The sequence below is a fragment of the Stylophora pistillata genome, chromosome 4 (assembly GCF_964205215.1).
Source record: "Stylophora pistillata chromosome 4, jaStyPist1.2, whole genome shotgun sequence".
Taxonomy (NCBI): Eukaryota; Metazoa; Cnidaria; class Anthozoa; order Scleractinia; family Pocilloporidae; genus Stylophora; species Stylophora pistillata.
This window is the reverse complement of record NC_142522.1, coordinates 38,614,063-38,631,168: the sequence shown is the minus strand read 5'-3', so window position 1 is coordinate 38,631,168 and position 17,106 is coordinate 38,614,063. Positions and strand designations below refer to the sequence as shown.

The 17,106-nt window shown below is 38.8% G+C and overlaps 1 long non-coding RNA gene and 1 pseudogene across 1 annotated transcript; both read left to right on the top strand.

The window, feature by feature from the left end:
• The first annotated feature begins 5,251 nt into the window (after positions 1–5,251).
• Positions 5,252–6,607, top strand: LOC148733644 (uncharacterized; annotated as a pseudogene).
• Positions 6,608–11,539: 4,932 nt separating this feature from the next.
• On the top strand, positions 11,540–13,130 carry LOC111325376 (uncharacterized). Its single transcript, XR_002694328.2, has 2 exons — positions 11,540–11,642; positions 12,054–13,130. It is a non-coding gene; the product is annotated as an uncharacterized LOC111325376 (long non-coding RNA).
• The last annotated feature ends 3,976 nt before the right edge of the window (positions 13,131–17,106 follow it).

Below are 17,106 nucleotides of genomic sequence, written 5' to 3'. Positions count from 1 at the left end.
GCGATGGTTATCGCTTTATGCTGTTTTTCGTACTGTCTTGGCAAGAACTACCAGAAACATAATGTGCTAATGCCTATAAGCGAGAAATCACAAAAGGAGAAAACTCTATTGAAGTCGCAAATGTAATAACATTTGGCCCTATAATTGTAATAAGCCTTCGATGCAATCCTTCAACTGCGCTAGTACATTGTTGTTATAGAGGACATACACATCGAGATGTTAAAGTGATAGCTATTGCACTAAAGAATCCTCTGACCAATATTTTTGGCATATTGCGGGCTCGCAGATATTGATCGGTGTCTTTTTAGTTGGTAGAGACGTGAGTGGAGAAGCATTTGTTACGAACCCTTTTACTGATATGCTTTTGGCATCAAATTGACAGAAGTCAAAACAAAGAAAACGCTGACTAATACCTCTTTATATCACTCGCTTAGACTCTTTTTTGAAACAGATTTTGACGATGTACTTGTGTGATCAGTGCTAAAGTAAACACTTCATGAACTAGATGTAAGGAAAAGGAAGTCCTGTGACTTATAAGTTAGACAAATTCCGGGCTCGGAAGTGCATATTTTGCACTGTCTTCCCTTGCCAGATTTGTATGGGTCTGCATGGAAGACATTCACATGTGTTATTGACCAGACGTGAGGTCAGGATGGCTGGATATTGACCGAGTACTTCCTTTGCGTTTTTATGGACCGACACGAAGTCGAAGTCCATAAAACCGCAGAAAGAAACGAGGCTAATATCCGTTTATCTTGACCGAACAAGCTTGGTCAAGAGAGTTTGTATTCTCTTGGCTTGGTAATTAAAATAGTTATTATAAAGCAAAAATGTTTCGCTTGAATAAAAATTAATTATGAGCCGAGAACGAGAGTCAACCGTGTTTGTGGCACAATAAATCCAACAGAGTCGTTTAATTTTTCTTTGCTTTGACTGTCTTCTGCCGCTTTATGTGACTTCGTCGGCGACACTGTCCAAATGTTGCGAACTCGCTTCATCTCGCCCGCGCGCACTGCCAGGTATATCGTAAATATGCTTTTTTTACCAAGCTTGATCGATCAAGATGGCTGGATATTGAACGAATTCTTTTTCTTTTTTTTTCTTTTTTTGCGTTTTTATGGACCGAGACTTCGTCTCGGTCCATAAAAGAGCAAGAAAAAAAAAAAAAAAAAAAAAAAACAGGCTAATCTCCGCCCATCTTGACCGAACAAGCTTGGACAATAAGAGATTTATAATACAGCAGAAACATTTCGCTTTAATAAGAATCAAGAACGACCTATTTATTTCGAGAACCGGAAAGAAAACCATTGTGTTTGTAGCACAATAAACTCAACAGGATCGTTTATTTATTTATTTATCGTTTTTTTATATCCTCCGCCATTTTTTGCGACTTCGTCGCTTACTTTGTCCAAAGTTACGAAGGTTGTAGGCCCGCTTCAAGCACCCTTTTTTTTCTTTCGCGGGATCAAAGTGGGCAATTTCTAGCGGGCAAGATGGGCCCGTCTTGCCCGCTCGGGTAGCCAATCAAAACACAGCATTCGCTTTATCTTGCCCAGGGGCGCATGCTGAGAATGGTATCTATCGATCAATATGTATTATCCATATCATGATTACAGGTCTCGACATGTCGCTTTTTTCCTCGCAGGAGTCAAATTGAACCCTTGAGCTACAGCATTCAATACATGATGGTTAGTGGAAGGTCTAATCAACTACTCATTTTTCCCTTTAGCCCCTTACGACGAGTACGATTCCCAAACCGAAGAATAGGGAAAATGGAAATTCAACAGTTAATCTCAAGATTTTATTTCATTTTTGTCTTCATTTCTTTTTCCGTCGCAAGGGAGAAAATGAATAGAAGAAGAGAATGTCCACCAGAAAATCGGGCAGGGTGCGATAAAGCTCAAATCAACGATTTGGCTCAGACTTGGCACAAATGCTAACTACCATGAGTCGGTAAATGTGTGAAAATAATAGATCAAAATGTTTAATTTTTCTGGGAGACACAGGGTTCCCCTGGGAAAACCCTCCCTTTCCTGCATTTTTGCATAATTAATTTGCTAACTTTGCATTGTTGCTGGGACAAACCAAAAAGCCTTCTACAAGTTCAGTCAACTGGGCTGTGTTCTATATCTATTAGGCTTTAAGGAAATTGAACTGTTTTAACTTTTTCTTTTCATTTTTTCCCTTACATCTATCTTAAGTAAAGACAACTTTTAATGGTTTTGACAAAGTCCAAAAATAAGGGTATTTTAAGGCCCAATATTTCCGATGACCAACCGCTGCTGATCATTATTCCTACATGGGTAGTGAAAGCCATCACTTGACTTCCCAGATCATTAATAAAATTTTAAGCCAACTGATTTCATTACCCATGATGTCGTGAAATTTACATCTAACTCCCGCTTTTTTAGTTTGTATCATCAAAGTTCTGTAAACCACATCTTAAACATGCAGTCAAACTGTTTGACCAAAGAAATCAAGAAACTTGTTAATACATATATATCTCTGTGGTGCCTCAGTTACAACTATTGTCTTGATATCAGTTGTTAGATAAGTAGCCATTATGTCGAAAAAGATAATTGATGCCCTAAAATTAGAGTTGGTGTTAATCAAAATGAGAATCCGCTATCTTTGATCTTATTGCGCCTGCAACTTTGTTGAGCGGTCGACTTTGACAGTCATTTGGGATGTTGTTTATCTGGTCCATAATGTAAATATTAAATATGTAAATGATTTCTATATATGTGTCAGTTTTTGAAACATTTTCGTTTTCCTTGTACTGAGAGGAGACCAATCTATCGACGAACCAACAACCAACTCAGGCTTAACAAATAAAGGTTAAGAATTTTGGCTAAGTCTCTGTTACATTTCAAACTTTATAGACTAGATACACAACATGCCTAATAAATGTCAAAGTTGGCCCCTGAACAAAATTGCAGGCGTGATGCGATCAAAGATGAAGGATTGGACAGAGCTGAATAACGCATGGGCATGCGCTAGGTTTTGCCGCGGAAAAGGGAGTCCTGAGTGGTCTTCAGGGTTGATTTCCTATGCTGTTGCTTCGAGAGGTAGTTTTCTTTGCCGCTTTCCTTTCACAGAGCAACCTCCAAAAACTTGATACACCCCCTAAAAAAATTGAAAAATATTAATTTTCTCCCTAAAAACCTCTGGAAATAGGAAAGTGCCTTTGACGAAAATAAAGTTCCTCCGTCATTTTCAGCTAATTTTGCTAAATTTCTCACTTAGAACATCTGAGCCTGCGTTGATGACCGCATACCCTCTGACGTAGCATTTCATTATTCAGCCCTGTCGGCGGGTTGTCCTTTTGATTAACGTCAGCCTTCAGGGTATCAAATTATCTTTTTGCCACAGGGACATATCATATGAGTCGATACGTGTCACGCAGTAAAAGACCAAAAATTTTGATCGATCTTTCCAAGAGCTCTCACAGCGTTAATATTTCAACAAGGCGACGAAGCAAATCGAAAGCAAATGATAGCTCTGCCACTAAGCTATGGTGTGGAAAAGTCGTGGTTATGTCATTAGATCATACCCTGTCTAGCCTTACTACCCAATGTCTTAGAGAATCACAATAGAATGATAAGTCCACACGTCACAGTCTAGGTAGACCCTGTCGCCATAGTGATGATGGATGTTTCCTGAGATCTTGAATTGATCTTATATTCGAAGTACTCGAAAGCTAAGTCTCTTACACTTTTGAACGTGTTAAAAGCGTCTTTATTGAATAGCAGTTTGGATATTGTAAAGGTAGGTTTCAGGACATCCGGTTTTTCTTTCTTTCCAGTTTGGAGCAAAAAAAAGGAAAAAGCAAACCACGTCGTGGTTGCTTAAGCTCCATATTGTGAAGTCAATAATGAGTGAAATGAGAACTAATATAAGTGTAAAAGAATTCCTAAAAGACACGGATAACAAAATTGAAAATATGTAAATAAAAAAGAATTCACAAGCAGAGTCATATATTCGCACGCAGAGTCACGTAAAGAGTTTTTGCGCGAATAGAGTCTTTCTGAGTATTTAAGAGGCTGCCCACCTAAGAACGGATAAGGCAAATTTCGGACCTTCACCGATTTCCCTGATTTTTACTGTGAAAGTCGATACTTCTATCCCATGTACAAATATTGCGTTTATTTTGAATCAGTCCGGTTTTTTCATTTTTACGAGATATTTTTCAAGGTGACGTCAAAGGCACCCAGTTTCCCCCCCCGACCTCCATAATTTAGCTACAAAAGTCGATCGCTGCTGAAGCCGTAGTTTCAACTCTAAAAAGCTTTCTATCTTATATGTCTAAGATCAACCTTTTGCCACTACGTTAACGGTCAAATGATTACACTGTATATATTTTTCACTGAGTTACAAATTTTTCAAAATACTTACCTCGAGCACTGAAATTTGTGATGCGTGAGGTACATGTGGTTGAAAGCTATTTTCTCTTATGTGGGACGTGATCTAGAGTCAAATCTATTACAGCATATAAGCACTTATACCTAATAAGTAAATTATGGAATAAAACTTTTGGGCACTCTTCATGGCGCGCCGCACAGAGCTTTGCAAATTTCACAAATATTCGCCATTTTGATCGAAATCAGAGATAACGCGATCCGACCAACAGGTAAATTTGGGATCTGAGAACTTGTTACAAATCATAAAATAAAACTGAAGAGCGGATTTTTATATTGAAAAATACATATCATGCGACTTTTTCGCCGTTAAGTTGAAAACATTGGTGTTCTAAGGAGGAAAGACCTGTGCTTATAGTTAATAAATTATGCAAATTAGCATTACTTAAAATTGTGTCCATAAAAATTTTTTTCTACGATGTTCTTAAACACAAAGAGCTGTCTCTTTTAACTGAAGAGCATATTATCCCACACTTCTAAGGCAAGGTATTTTTTGAGTTTATGGCCATTTTCATCTCCCATGAAGCGCTGATTAAGTAAAACAGCAGTGATTGTTTTGCACGCTTATCGCCAACTAATTCAGTTATTATCAACCACAGAGAAGTGGGCAGCGAAGATCTTACCAGTAATATTTCCTTAACCTCTCTTCAGTAGCAAGAGTGTTTTTTTTTTCCGGCAAGACGCAACAGAGCTCGTTTTCCTAGCAGCTTCTTTGATCGGTCAGCGGGCAGGTATTGAAGTCTTACGGTATGACTTTTCAGAGTCACAGTATGGCAAGGATTGTGTGATCGTATCCTGTGCCCAATGAAAACATGCATCCGATGTTTCTGCAACGAAGGACACGACATTCTAACAGCGGGAGACATGAGAAAGGCGCTCTCTGAGAGACCAGTGAAAGGTACATCTGCGTGCGTATGTGAAGTTGACGAGTCTAAGAGAACCTTAGAAGTGAACAAGATAGATTTTTTTTAGCAAGCTACACAACATCCAGTTTGGGGAAAAAAGTATACGTGCGTGGAGGTCGTACAGAATAGGGCGTGGCAAGGAGATTTCTTACGACCAGCTAGTTTCAAATGACCAAAGGGACACCGCTTTCGTTGTAAGTAAGGAGTTCCTCCCTTTTCACAATGCACGTGTGTATGAATACACAGTTCCTGGAGCAGAGGGTTCAAATGAAGACGATGATTTGGACGATTCAAAGATGGACATGTTTGAATGTTCGGAGCCTGGATGCGTGAAGAGTTTCCAAACGTTTTCAAAGCCCGATTTACATTTGAACGTAGGGGACCATTGTGTGAAGGATGAAAGGCTGTCAGAAACAGTATATGATAAAATCCGTAGAGATTGGGCAGAGAGGTTTACTACATCAGTCAGCATCACTGACGAACCACAGTACGAAACTAGTACCCACCAGGTTGTACGTGACTCAATGCCTCCAGTAAACACTGTCAGTATAGGCTGGGCCCTACCCAAGCCACGAGCAGGATCCACTAGATTCAGTTGCAAAGTTAAGAATTATTTAACAGCAAAATTTTGATCAAGGCGAACAATCAGGGCTAAAAGCTGACCCTCAGCAGGTTTCAAATGATGTGCGAAATGCAAGAGACGAGCAGAATAATAGGTTGTTTGGCCGAGACGAGTGGCTTACCAAGAGGCAACTGTAGGGGTTTTTCTCTCGCCTTGCAGCAAACAGAAAAAGGCAACGAACACCCTCAGAAATCGAGCAAAATCCGAAGGAACTATCCCTATAGGAAGAGGAAGCTGAACGACAACGGTTGATGGAACACATCTTTAATGAACTAAAGCCGCAGCATCCTCTGTCCTACGATGCCTTTAATCTGTGTGAGTGCGAAAAGGAGAATAAGCTTAGTCTTTTTAATGTAGCAGTGCTCAAAGAAATCTCGTTTTTTGAAGTACCATTTAAATCGAGAGACAGGAAAAAAGACCTTATTGAGCAACTGATGTCATTTATACAGGAATGTCAACGCTTTAATTAAACTATATCAGAAGCTGCATAGCCCAGGAAAGCAAATGATGGTGCCTGTGGAGCGAGTTTGTTTTAGAACAATAGGCACAGCTTCAAAGTAACCTGATAAACAGTTGTACTCAGCGAATTAACGTACTCACTTCTGAGAAAATTCGCGAAAATCTCTCAAAATTTGTCGTCATTAAGTTTGTGGCGATGATACTACCTGACCGTGGGAGATGTTAGTGGCATTTACGCGTAAATATAGGTTTGTGATTTTCTTAATTTCGAGAAATTAATGATATGTGAATTTTGCAGGAGTTTATTAAAATGCCAGTTTCGATCATTTGTGTTATTTTTCAATTTCTCCCGGCAGGATTCTCCTACTCTCGATGACTCAATCATATTGCATATCTTCGGGATTCGCGTTTGGTTCGACGACAAGACAAACCTCTGAAACTAGATGTTGCGTGACCAGGCGTAACTGACTCAGTCACGTTGAAAAAGTAAACATGTAAATTTCACCTCTTCAACAAATACCGTTTTGAAATGATGAATATATGAATACAGTATATTGGAACTGCGGAACGAGAAGAAGTTCATCGCAATTATAGACGAAACTTTTAATTTGCGAAAATAAACCTGAAAAATTCATGCTTGAACGTAATAGCGCTTTATACTATTACTAAAAATAGATTTTGTTACGTGATAACCTATGAGACCCCCCGCACAGACTCAGACAGACATTGCGACCAGCTTAAGGAAATGTATGAGCGAGAGCTGTAAAATTAAAACAAAACGACGGAAAATTTCGTCAAAAAATGACTTGGCGTTCTAAAAGGAAGCGGCATGGTTGGTACCAAACACTGTTGTTGGGGTGAGTGTAAGTCAGACTCAAGATATGCAGATAAATGGTCAAAATCACTCAAAGAGTGAAAGGAATTAGGGAAGAAAGTATTCATTCCTTTCCCAAAACCTTCGCGAGACATGGCAAAGTGCAAGCGTTGGCTAGTGGCTTGCTCGCGTGAGGTTTTTACGGAGAAAAACATAACAAGAAACACTTAAGTTATATTTGTGCTCTTCACTGGCCCGGCGAAAAGGTCCAACAGCCGAATTTCCCGATCCACTGAAGGCAAATCTAAGGCCAGCGCAAGTAAGTTGAACACATGCTCCTAAGAGGAAAGCACCGAAAGAAAGAAAAAATTCAGCGTCAAAGAAACAGAAATTATTCAATGACAACTGCAGGAACATTAACTACATAAACTACATGAACTGGCATTTAATAGAAACACCACCAGTATTGAGCGAAATATACAAAAATCCGCCGCTCGTATCTTACAAAAGAGGGCGATCGCTCAAAGACATTCTCGTGAGGGCCAAACTTTGAATAGGCTATTCTAAACACGCGCTGGGGAGTCGTGTAGGCCTGTCGAACCCCTTTTTACATTGTTTACATCAGAATTTTCTTGAAAAACTTTGGCAGCAAACCATTTTCCATGATCGATTGCCGGATCAAGGGTGTGATAATTCCCGCATCTTACACAGTCTGTACAAGATCTTCTCGTTTACCGCTTAATTTTAAGCCCTTACATTTTAACCACCGTTTTAGCTGGTCTACAGTGTATTCTTCCGGTTCTCTTTCAAATTTGGAGCCAGGAACGCCGTTCTCTTCGGCCAGAACTGTAAGGGAATAAGCGAACTACTCGCCATTTCCCTTGTAGCTTTCAAAGAAGTGGAGTTTGTTTGTTTGAGACACGCGGGGGGTCTAAAATTTCATGACGTCATTAGTATAAAGCGCTATTCAAACCCTTGACTTTAGCAACACAGCCGGTTCAGCGCTCTTACCATTAGGCTAACAAACCAACTGTGATGCCATTCTACAAATGATGATGAACAACTTGCTAACCACTTAAAAGGAAAACTTTAGCAAATAGCTGGAAGAAATGGTCAAATCTGGCAAATTAGCCACAATAATAAAAAAGAGTGAAATGAACAACTTTTTCAACAACAAATTCCTTTGGCACGTCGTTGATAACTGAAAACAAAGGCTGGCGCTCTTGAACATTAAGTAAGTTTCTCAAGTCCAAAGGGGATACAACAGTAACGTTTCCACTTCTATAGAAACTATTGTTTGCATGGTCAAATATTGCTACGGAAACTATTTTGGACGCGTGTGTCGAAAAACAAGGAACGCATGCAGCTAATTTGCATATGACTACAAAGAAAGATTATTCTGAAACATTTCCTCCATGCCATGTAAAACGGACAAAACAATATTTTTATCGATTTGATACTTCATTAAGGAGTTGGTACTTTATCTTCAAGCAGTTTTAGGCCGTTAGGGCTTAGAAATCGGATTCATGTGCGGATCGCGTTATCTTTGGTTTCGATCAAAATGGCGAATGTTTGTTAAATTCGCAAAGCTCTCTGCGGCGCGCCATGAAGAGTGCCCAAAAGTTCTATTCCATAATTTACTTAATGGGTGTAAGTGCTTATAGGCTGTAATAGATTTGACTCGAGATTAGGTCCCACATAAGAGAAAATAGCTTTCAACCACATGTACCTCACGCATCACAAATTTCAGTGCTCGAGGTAAGTATTTTGAAAAATTTGTCACTCAGTGAAAAATACATACAGTGTGATTATTTTACCGTTAACGTAATGGCAAAGGGTTGATCTTAGGCATATAAAATAGAAAGCTCGTTAGAATTGAAAATACGGCTACAGCAGCGATCGACTTTTGTAGCTAAATTATGGAGGTCGGGGGGAAAAACTGGGTGCCTTTGAGGTCACCTTGAAAAATATCTCGTAAAAAGTGAAAAAACCAGACTGGTTCAAAATAAACGCAATATTTGTTCATGGGATAGAAGTCTCGACCTTTACAGTAAAAATCAGGGAAATCGGTGAAGGTCCGAAATTTGCCTTATCCGTTCTTAGGCGGACAGCCTCTTAACTCGGGGTTCAGTTCTCAAGAATTAGACAATCAAACTCTGATCTATATTTCTTTAGAACATAAAATTGCTTATCAACCAAGTCAGTCTTGAATAGACCGTGTTGCTCAAGATGCCTCCTGATTGCAAAGTCTTTGTGTGTCGGGCGGTATACCAGACATAATCGAAGTAAGAATGGCTTCTCGATTCGCTTCATCGACCAGCGAGAAATTGAGAAATTACTTGAAGATAAAGATTTGGAAAATACTAAAAGATCGACAAAAGTGACGAACGTACTGTTCTACGAATACCTTAGAGAGAAAAATATCCAGGAGCCACGCGATAAAAAAAAATTTAGCCCAAGTGTTGAAATCTTTTTATGTTGTACATTTTTAAGTGTTCGAAAATAAACTGTGTTCGCTACGATAATGCGTTTGGCGTTATTTTCTTTAAAGCAATGTGTAATAAAACAATTATTGGATTCGGTTTATGTGATATCCGGAATAATCAAGGTCAAGGTAAGTGTTACCGAAGCCGAAGGCTGAGGCCGATAATACTAACCGAGGGTAGAACAGGGAAGAACAGTTCCTTCGTCACTTTTGTCCATGTTTTAGTATTTTCCAAATCTTTATCTTCAAGTAATTTCTCAATTTCTTGCTGGGTCGATGAAGTGAATCGAGAAGCTATTCTTACTTCGCTGTCTGTGAACTTGACATTGCTCCACCGGAAATCATGCATTGCACACGCAATTTTTTTATAGCTAAATTGTTTAGCAAACATCTAATGCTTCAGTTTAGATGCAATTACAAATGCAATAAGAAATATGGACTTAACTTTTCTGCAGAGAAATTTCTTTCAGAAGCAAAATAAGCATCAATATTTTGGCCATGTTACAGAGTTGATTTAGCCAAATGGGTGTTGTTTCAGCTGATGATTTGAAAAAAATCTGCACATCTATAGGACCGGATGTGTATGTGATATCCTAGGCCAGACAGTTAAGGACTGATTAGGAAATAATTAGAATAATTTCATTTCCTCATCTTAACTAGTCCTTTGGTCATCATATCAACTCAATTTACCTCACTTCGGTTGTGATTTATGGTTAAATATAGAGGTGTTGTGCTGATTAAATCCAAATTTGTGCCTGTAAGCGAAATGAAAAGATCCTCCCTCTTCATCATGGAGTCCCCCCACCTCCTCCACTTCCGCTAGGGCGGTGGAAATGGAATTTATCCAGATGTTCCCAGACAGACAAATCCAGTTAATGATAAAGTGTTGGCGCCGTTTTACTAAATGCAACAGATATACCAATACCAAACGCCAGACAAAACATCCAAGCCTAAAATTTTCCTCCCCTTTTGGTTTTAAAGTTTACACAAACAAAAACCGTTAAATTTTTCGATGTTCCTTCCTCTTATCACCCATCAACCATGGAGTTCTGGATGCGCTCTTAATCTTCAAGGAGTAAAGTAAAATAAAACCTGGAGCTTAAAACTAGTATTTTGCAGTTGGTTTCTCTATTATACGATCAAATTTTTAATAAAGATCTCCCTCTAAGCCGTCGCCGTCGAGCTTAATCAGACCAAAATAATTAATTACTATTCTTCATCCTTCATTCTTTCAAATATAAAAATAAAAGTAAAAACTAGTAAATGATAGAAAATGAGAGGCCAATGGAAGATCTGTTAGGAGTCCTTGACCCCGTGTAAAGACAGACCACCAAGAAGGTATTTAAGTAAGACTATGGCAAAAATATTATAACAATAAAATATTTCTGGCTCTCGACCTGAATGTTCCCTTTTAGTTGCAAAGCAGGTGTCCATGTTTTCTCTCATCGTTTGTCCTGTTCGCCTCTATCTTATTTCGATCAGTTCTGACCACAGAACTCCTTTATTTTACACCTGATGGGACTTACTATGCACAGCTGACAAGACGACGAAAGGGTATTTCGGGAGATAAAGTTACACCTCCCTTGTACCGAAAATCCTAAAAACCCGATCATTTCCACCAGTCGCTGAAAGATATCTTCGATACTTCGACCTCTCAGTTAACTCTCACATTTTAGTACTCATGTATTTGATTGCTCTGCCAAGTTAGCATAGCTTTGAAACTCCACGCGCGCTTAACTTGACAACCCTATCTACCTCATCTACCCTCGGTCAGAATGGATATTGCGTAAGATCATTTAGGTAATGACAGATTGTACAAACATCAAGGATGTAAATCGATCTTATTAGGTGAAGTGCTCTCAGTTAGTGCTGGCGTCTTCAGTGATACTCTTCGCGTGCTAGTTCACCAAGATGGCGCACAGCAAGAAGAAAAAGACAGGTTTAAAAGTGTTTCTTATATTTGTGCTCTGCGTTTTCGTGGTGCGCAGGAACACTTTATAGAAACGGGCTATCACTCGTGTCATGTCATGCATTGAGTGCACTTTACAATTTACAACACATTGACATTGTTTTCCTCACTGACAAAGTTGTTATTGTTGTAATCTATCTATGGTCATGATCAATCACAACTTATTATCAAGACTGAATTCATTTGAAATTAGTGTCTCTTTGACATTTGCATCTTTTTTATTCAAGACAGTACTTCTATTTACATGTATATAATAGTGACGATGCTTGTAGGCTTTGCCATATGCCTTGCCTAGTATGTATTTGGCAGCTTCTAGGTTGTTTGCAGAAGCTCTTAAAGTTTCACGATATAAGGCTACTACTTGTTTGCTTTCCTTTTCAGAGATGATGTAGCTTTGGTCTTGGAATGAGTTTATTGATGATCAAGGATGGTTCAAGGCAAAGTATTATTTCAGTTGCTTTTCCATTTTCTGTTGAAATGACACCTTTTTTGAGTTGATGATGCTCATTCAATTCTCTTGAATGATGACATCATTTTGGATTCATATGCTCAGAAATCTTCGCGACTCAATGACAATTATTATAAATAGCATCTGTGTATAATCTTTATTGAGAGGAAATAAACTACAGCCCAATTCCTTTTTCACAACCTAAGGTACAAGCAGTGGAAGAAGAACATGGAAAATGCTGATCAATCCCTCAAGATATTGCATAGTGGAGTTCAGAATTAGGGCATACGGTGTATTGTGAAAAAATATAGCTTCTATTGTACCTTATTGTCATTATACAAAGAAATGTGTACTATTTTGGAGGGAAGTGCTGATGGAGTATTGTAATGCTGATTTTATGAACGACGGTGAGCACAGTAGGGCACTCCATCAGGATTTGGCCACCGTTTCCGAAGATCTTCCACAACACAGACTGGCATGACCTTTCAAACATCTTCCACGTAACATCCCAATGCTTCCTTCCTGGCTATGTAAATAAGATCGCGCTATAAACCGTGGCGGTTTAGAATTGTATAAAAACATCTATTGTCGATCTCTTGACTAATGAGCTCGTGCTGCAGCTCGACACATGGTACCGCTGCATTTTCCGTGGCTTCCTTGTCTTCGGAAACTGTCAAAGAAAGCAAAATTAGAATGATGCATGAGAACATAACCTGTTTTGAACTGGTAAAGCGCTGTAAGGACATCGTTCGAGAACGTTGCAAATGGCGGGTAAAAATATGTTTCGGCAAACTAAAAAGCCCAAGATAAGATTTTGTAGCTAGCAGAAAAGGGCATACAATTTAGATTAAAAAGTTGATTCGTTGATTCGTTGAAGAGCCAACTTACCCTGGCGTTGATTTTTTTTTTTCGTGGTTTCTATACTCGAACGATCTCCCCGTTGTTCACGGTAAGCCAACCGTTCAGCTCCTCGATTAAACTTTCGTCTAATAAAATTCTAATCTGTGAAATACTACTTGGTGTTAGATAAAGATATTTCAATTCTAGGGCAAGTAAACACAAGAAAGGCACAGCAATTCTCGTATACCTTTAATGGCGAGTGGCTGTCAAAAGGTTGACAGCTTAAGGGGTTCTTAGAAATTTCTTATTTATCTCCCTTTCTTTCTCTTAAATTTTGGAGAGCTCTACTTCTCCTCGGTCGTTTCCCAGTTCGGTCGGCCACCTCCGGATTCTCGCCATCTGCTGACTGCACGGGTCGCTTTTTTATTTCAGAAGAATTTGTTTCTGGTAGGGGCTGAGTCGTCGGTACAGCACTGAAATCAGCAACTTTTTAAGGCCCACCTCCGCCAGGTAGCTTTTCTCGAAACAATCAGGTGAAAAATGACTGTTACAAACAACACTAGAATGTTTGGACGGCTCGACGAAATTAGTTCTTTTTACTTGGACAAATTTAACCCTTTGTTACTTGAAATATGGTTCTTTTGGAAATTTATGTATTGTATGTCTGGTTTTGTTTGAATTGTTACAAAACTGGACAACACAACGCTTTACTGTTATGAAAAAATTCAATGTATTTAACCAAATTATAAGTATAAAAATCGTGTCGAGACCGGCAAACAAGGGATGGGAAGGAGACTTAAAGGTCTCTAATGCGATTTTGACCTCCAGTATGGGAAGATTCCAACCGTGACGTCACAGGATAGATGACACAATTCATGATAGCGAATGCTTCGAATTTTGAAGAACTTCACTTTTGGTGTACTTGATATGTTTTCTGAACAGCTATGTGAAAGGAAAATGTACGATTTTTGGGTTTACATGCCCTACAACACTTCATGAACTAAATATAAGGAAGTCTACTGACCTATACGGTAAACAGATTCTGGGCTCGGAAGTGCATATTTTGTACTGTCTTCCCTTGCCAGATTTGTATGGATCTGCATTGAATATATTCATATGCGTTATTGACCAGGCGTGAGGTCAGGATGGTCGGATTTTGACCGAGTATATTCTTTGCTTTTTTATGGACCGAGATGAAGTCGAAGTCCATAAAACCGCAGAAAGGAACAAGGCTAATATCCGTTCATCTTGACCGTCTAAGCTTGGTCAAGAGGGTTTACATTCTCTTGGCTTGGTCAATAAAAGACTTATTATAAAGCAAAAATATTTCGTTTTAATAAAACTTGAGAATTACTTGTTTATTTCGAGAGCCGAAAATGAGAGCCAACTGCTTTTTTAGCGCAATAAACCCAACAGGGTCGTTTAATTTTTTCTTTGTTATGACTGTCTTCTGCTGCTCAGTTTTGTGACTTCGTCGCCGACATTGTCCAAAAGTTACGAAATCGCGTCATCTCGCCCGCGCGAGCTGCCAGGTATATCTTCCATAAAAAAGCAAGAAAAAAACCAGGCTAATTTCCACCCATCTTGACCGAACAAGCTGGGACAATAAGGGATTTAGTATACCGCAGGAAGATTTCGCTTTGATAAGAATCAAGAATGACCTATTTATTTCGAGAACTGGGAAAGAAAGCCACTGTGTTTCTGGCAGAAAAAAACCCATCAGAATCGTTTATTTATTTATTTATTTATTTTTGAATGTCCTCCTTCGTTTTTAATGACTTCGTCGCTTACAATGTCCAACAGTTACGAAGGTTGAAAGCCTGTAGTATTTTTGCTTTGGATTAACAATTGTGTGAAAATTGCGACGAATTTAACACCAACAATAACATCAACAGTAGCTTGCTAGTTTATCGTCAATTAAAGTCAATTTGTTCCAAAAAATCTTAATGTTTACGAACAAATCGATGACGTATGCCCTCTACGCGTAAGTTATTCTAATGGTGCCGATTGAGTAAAAGAATAGTTCGATTCAGAGTCAGATAATGCTGTTATACTTAATGTCTGGAAATTATGGACATCAGTGCTTCGAGCAAACCTTATTTTCTTTTTTTTTTTTTAAATTCTTTAAACCAATTCATGTGCCACAAATCAATTAGAACACTTGCTAAATGTAATTGACTGAGTATATAATTTGATGCAGACCCATTCAATACCCATTTCATTTCAAGGTCAAGAAGGGAGAAAAATTTGATTTTGTCCGTATTCATATACTCACAAAGATATTCGATAACTCGCAAGTAATAACTCTCTAGATTGCAGTCACTAGGTCCGAATTAGGAAACAGAATGTGCATGCGAACAAGGTCTATTCAGGCAAGGAAATACAAAAAATATATATATATCCCAGCCTGAAAATTGACCAACCTACAAGTCAGTGGACTCTCTGGTCCAAGTTTGTAATTTGGTTTATGACTTGTTAACTCCATCACTGATCACACAAGTATAACGTTATCATAATTTTCCTAACCCTATTGTACTTTAGAGTCGGAGCCAATGAAACTGGTTGGAGGAGTTTTTGGTGTAACAGCTGCACTGTAACATTACAAAATAGGTGTCCACTGTAACAAAAATACACTGGATATGGAGGTTTATTGCATTTAGGACCTTATTACATTTTGGACAGTGATAACATTTAGGCCTTCAACATTTTGAAACAAATGTCATTAGACCTTCGCGTGAACTCTAAGAAAAATGACAGAGGAAAGGAAACCGAAGCTTGTACAATTGGGATTCAATTGGAAATTTATCACAATGGATGTTTCCTGAGATCTTGAATTGATCTCATATGCGAAATACTCGAGAGCTAAGTCCTTCAGTTACATCTTTGAACATGTCAAGAGCGTCTTCATTGAATAGGAGTTTGGATATTGTTGAGATAGGTTTCAGGACATCTGGTTTTTCTTTCCTTCCAGTTTGGAGCAAAAAACCGCGTGAACGAATCTCGAATTAAGAAGTAACTTCCTCGCATGTAATTCTTCGCGTCTGGCTTGTATTTTGTGATATCAGTTACCGGCGAGACAAACGGCTCAGTTTGACAAACGGCGCAGTTTAACAAACGGCGAGACAAACGACTTAGTTAGTTAGCGGTAGGAGACGTTAATTTCCCACGCACGAGATTACTGTGTGATGGATGTCCTCCCCTGAGGTGGGATGGGTGGGTTGTTGTCTCGTGTTTCATACATGAGCTTCTGGCTCGGACAATATGGGTAACGATGCCCCACGTAAAGACATTAAACTTTGATTACTATTACTATTACTTTGATTACTATTACCGGCGAGACAAACCGGCACAGTTTAGATGCAATTACAAATACAATAAGAAATATGGACTTTACCTTTCGGCGCGAAATTTATTTCAGGAGCATAATAAGCATCAATATTCTGGCAATATCACAGAGTTCATTTAGCCAAATGGGCGTTGTTTCAACTGATAATTTGTAAAATCCCTACACATCTGTAGGGCCGGATGTGTATGTGACATCTTGAGTCGGAGAAATGTTCTTGAAAATTTGAGCACTTTCAGCTCAAAATTTCTCCAATGATATTAAATCAATAGACTTGAAACTTTTAGTTAGTTAAGGACATTATTTTAGAGTAATGTCCTTATCTCACCTCGGTTGTGATTTATGACTGAATATAAAGGTGTTGTGCCCATAACACTCTAACTAAAACTGCAATTTGTACTTCTTACCGAAATGAAACCATCCCCCCTCTTCATCATGGATTCCCTTCCACCCCTCCATTTCCGCTCGGGCAGTAGAAACTGTCCACGCTAATTAATGTTCACAGACAGACAAGGCTTGTTAATGCATAGGCAGCCCAAGCTAATTACTAGAAAAGCGGACGTGACTCTTACAGTGTTGCGTAACGTTTTATATTTTTAAGGGTTTGTATGGGATGTTATCGGTTTGCCTTAAAGAGAGAAAAAATGTCTTGTTTTGAAATAAAATGGACTTACGTTATTGCCTTGTTGTTTCTTTGTTGATTACCAGAGTCTAAGGCCATTTTGAAGCGATTTCGGCGAGTTAGCGCTATTTTGGTGTTCAATTTCTCTCTTTAAGGCAAACCGATAACATCTCATACAAAC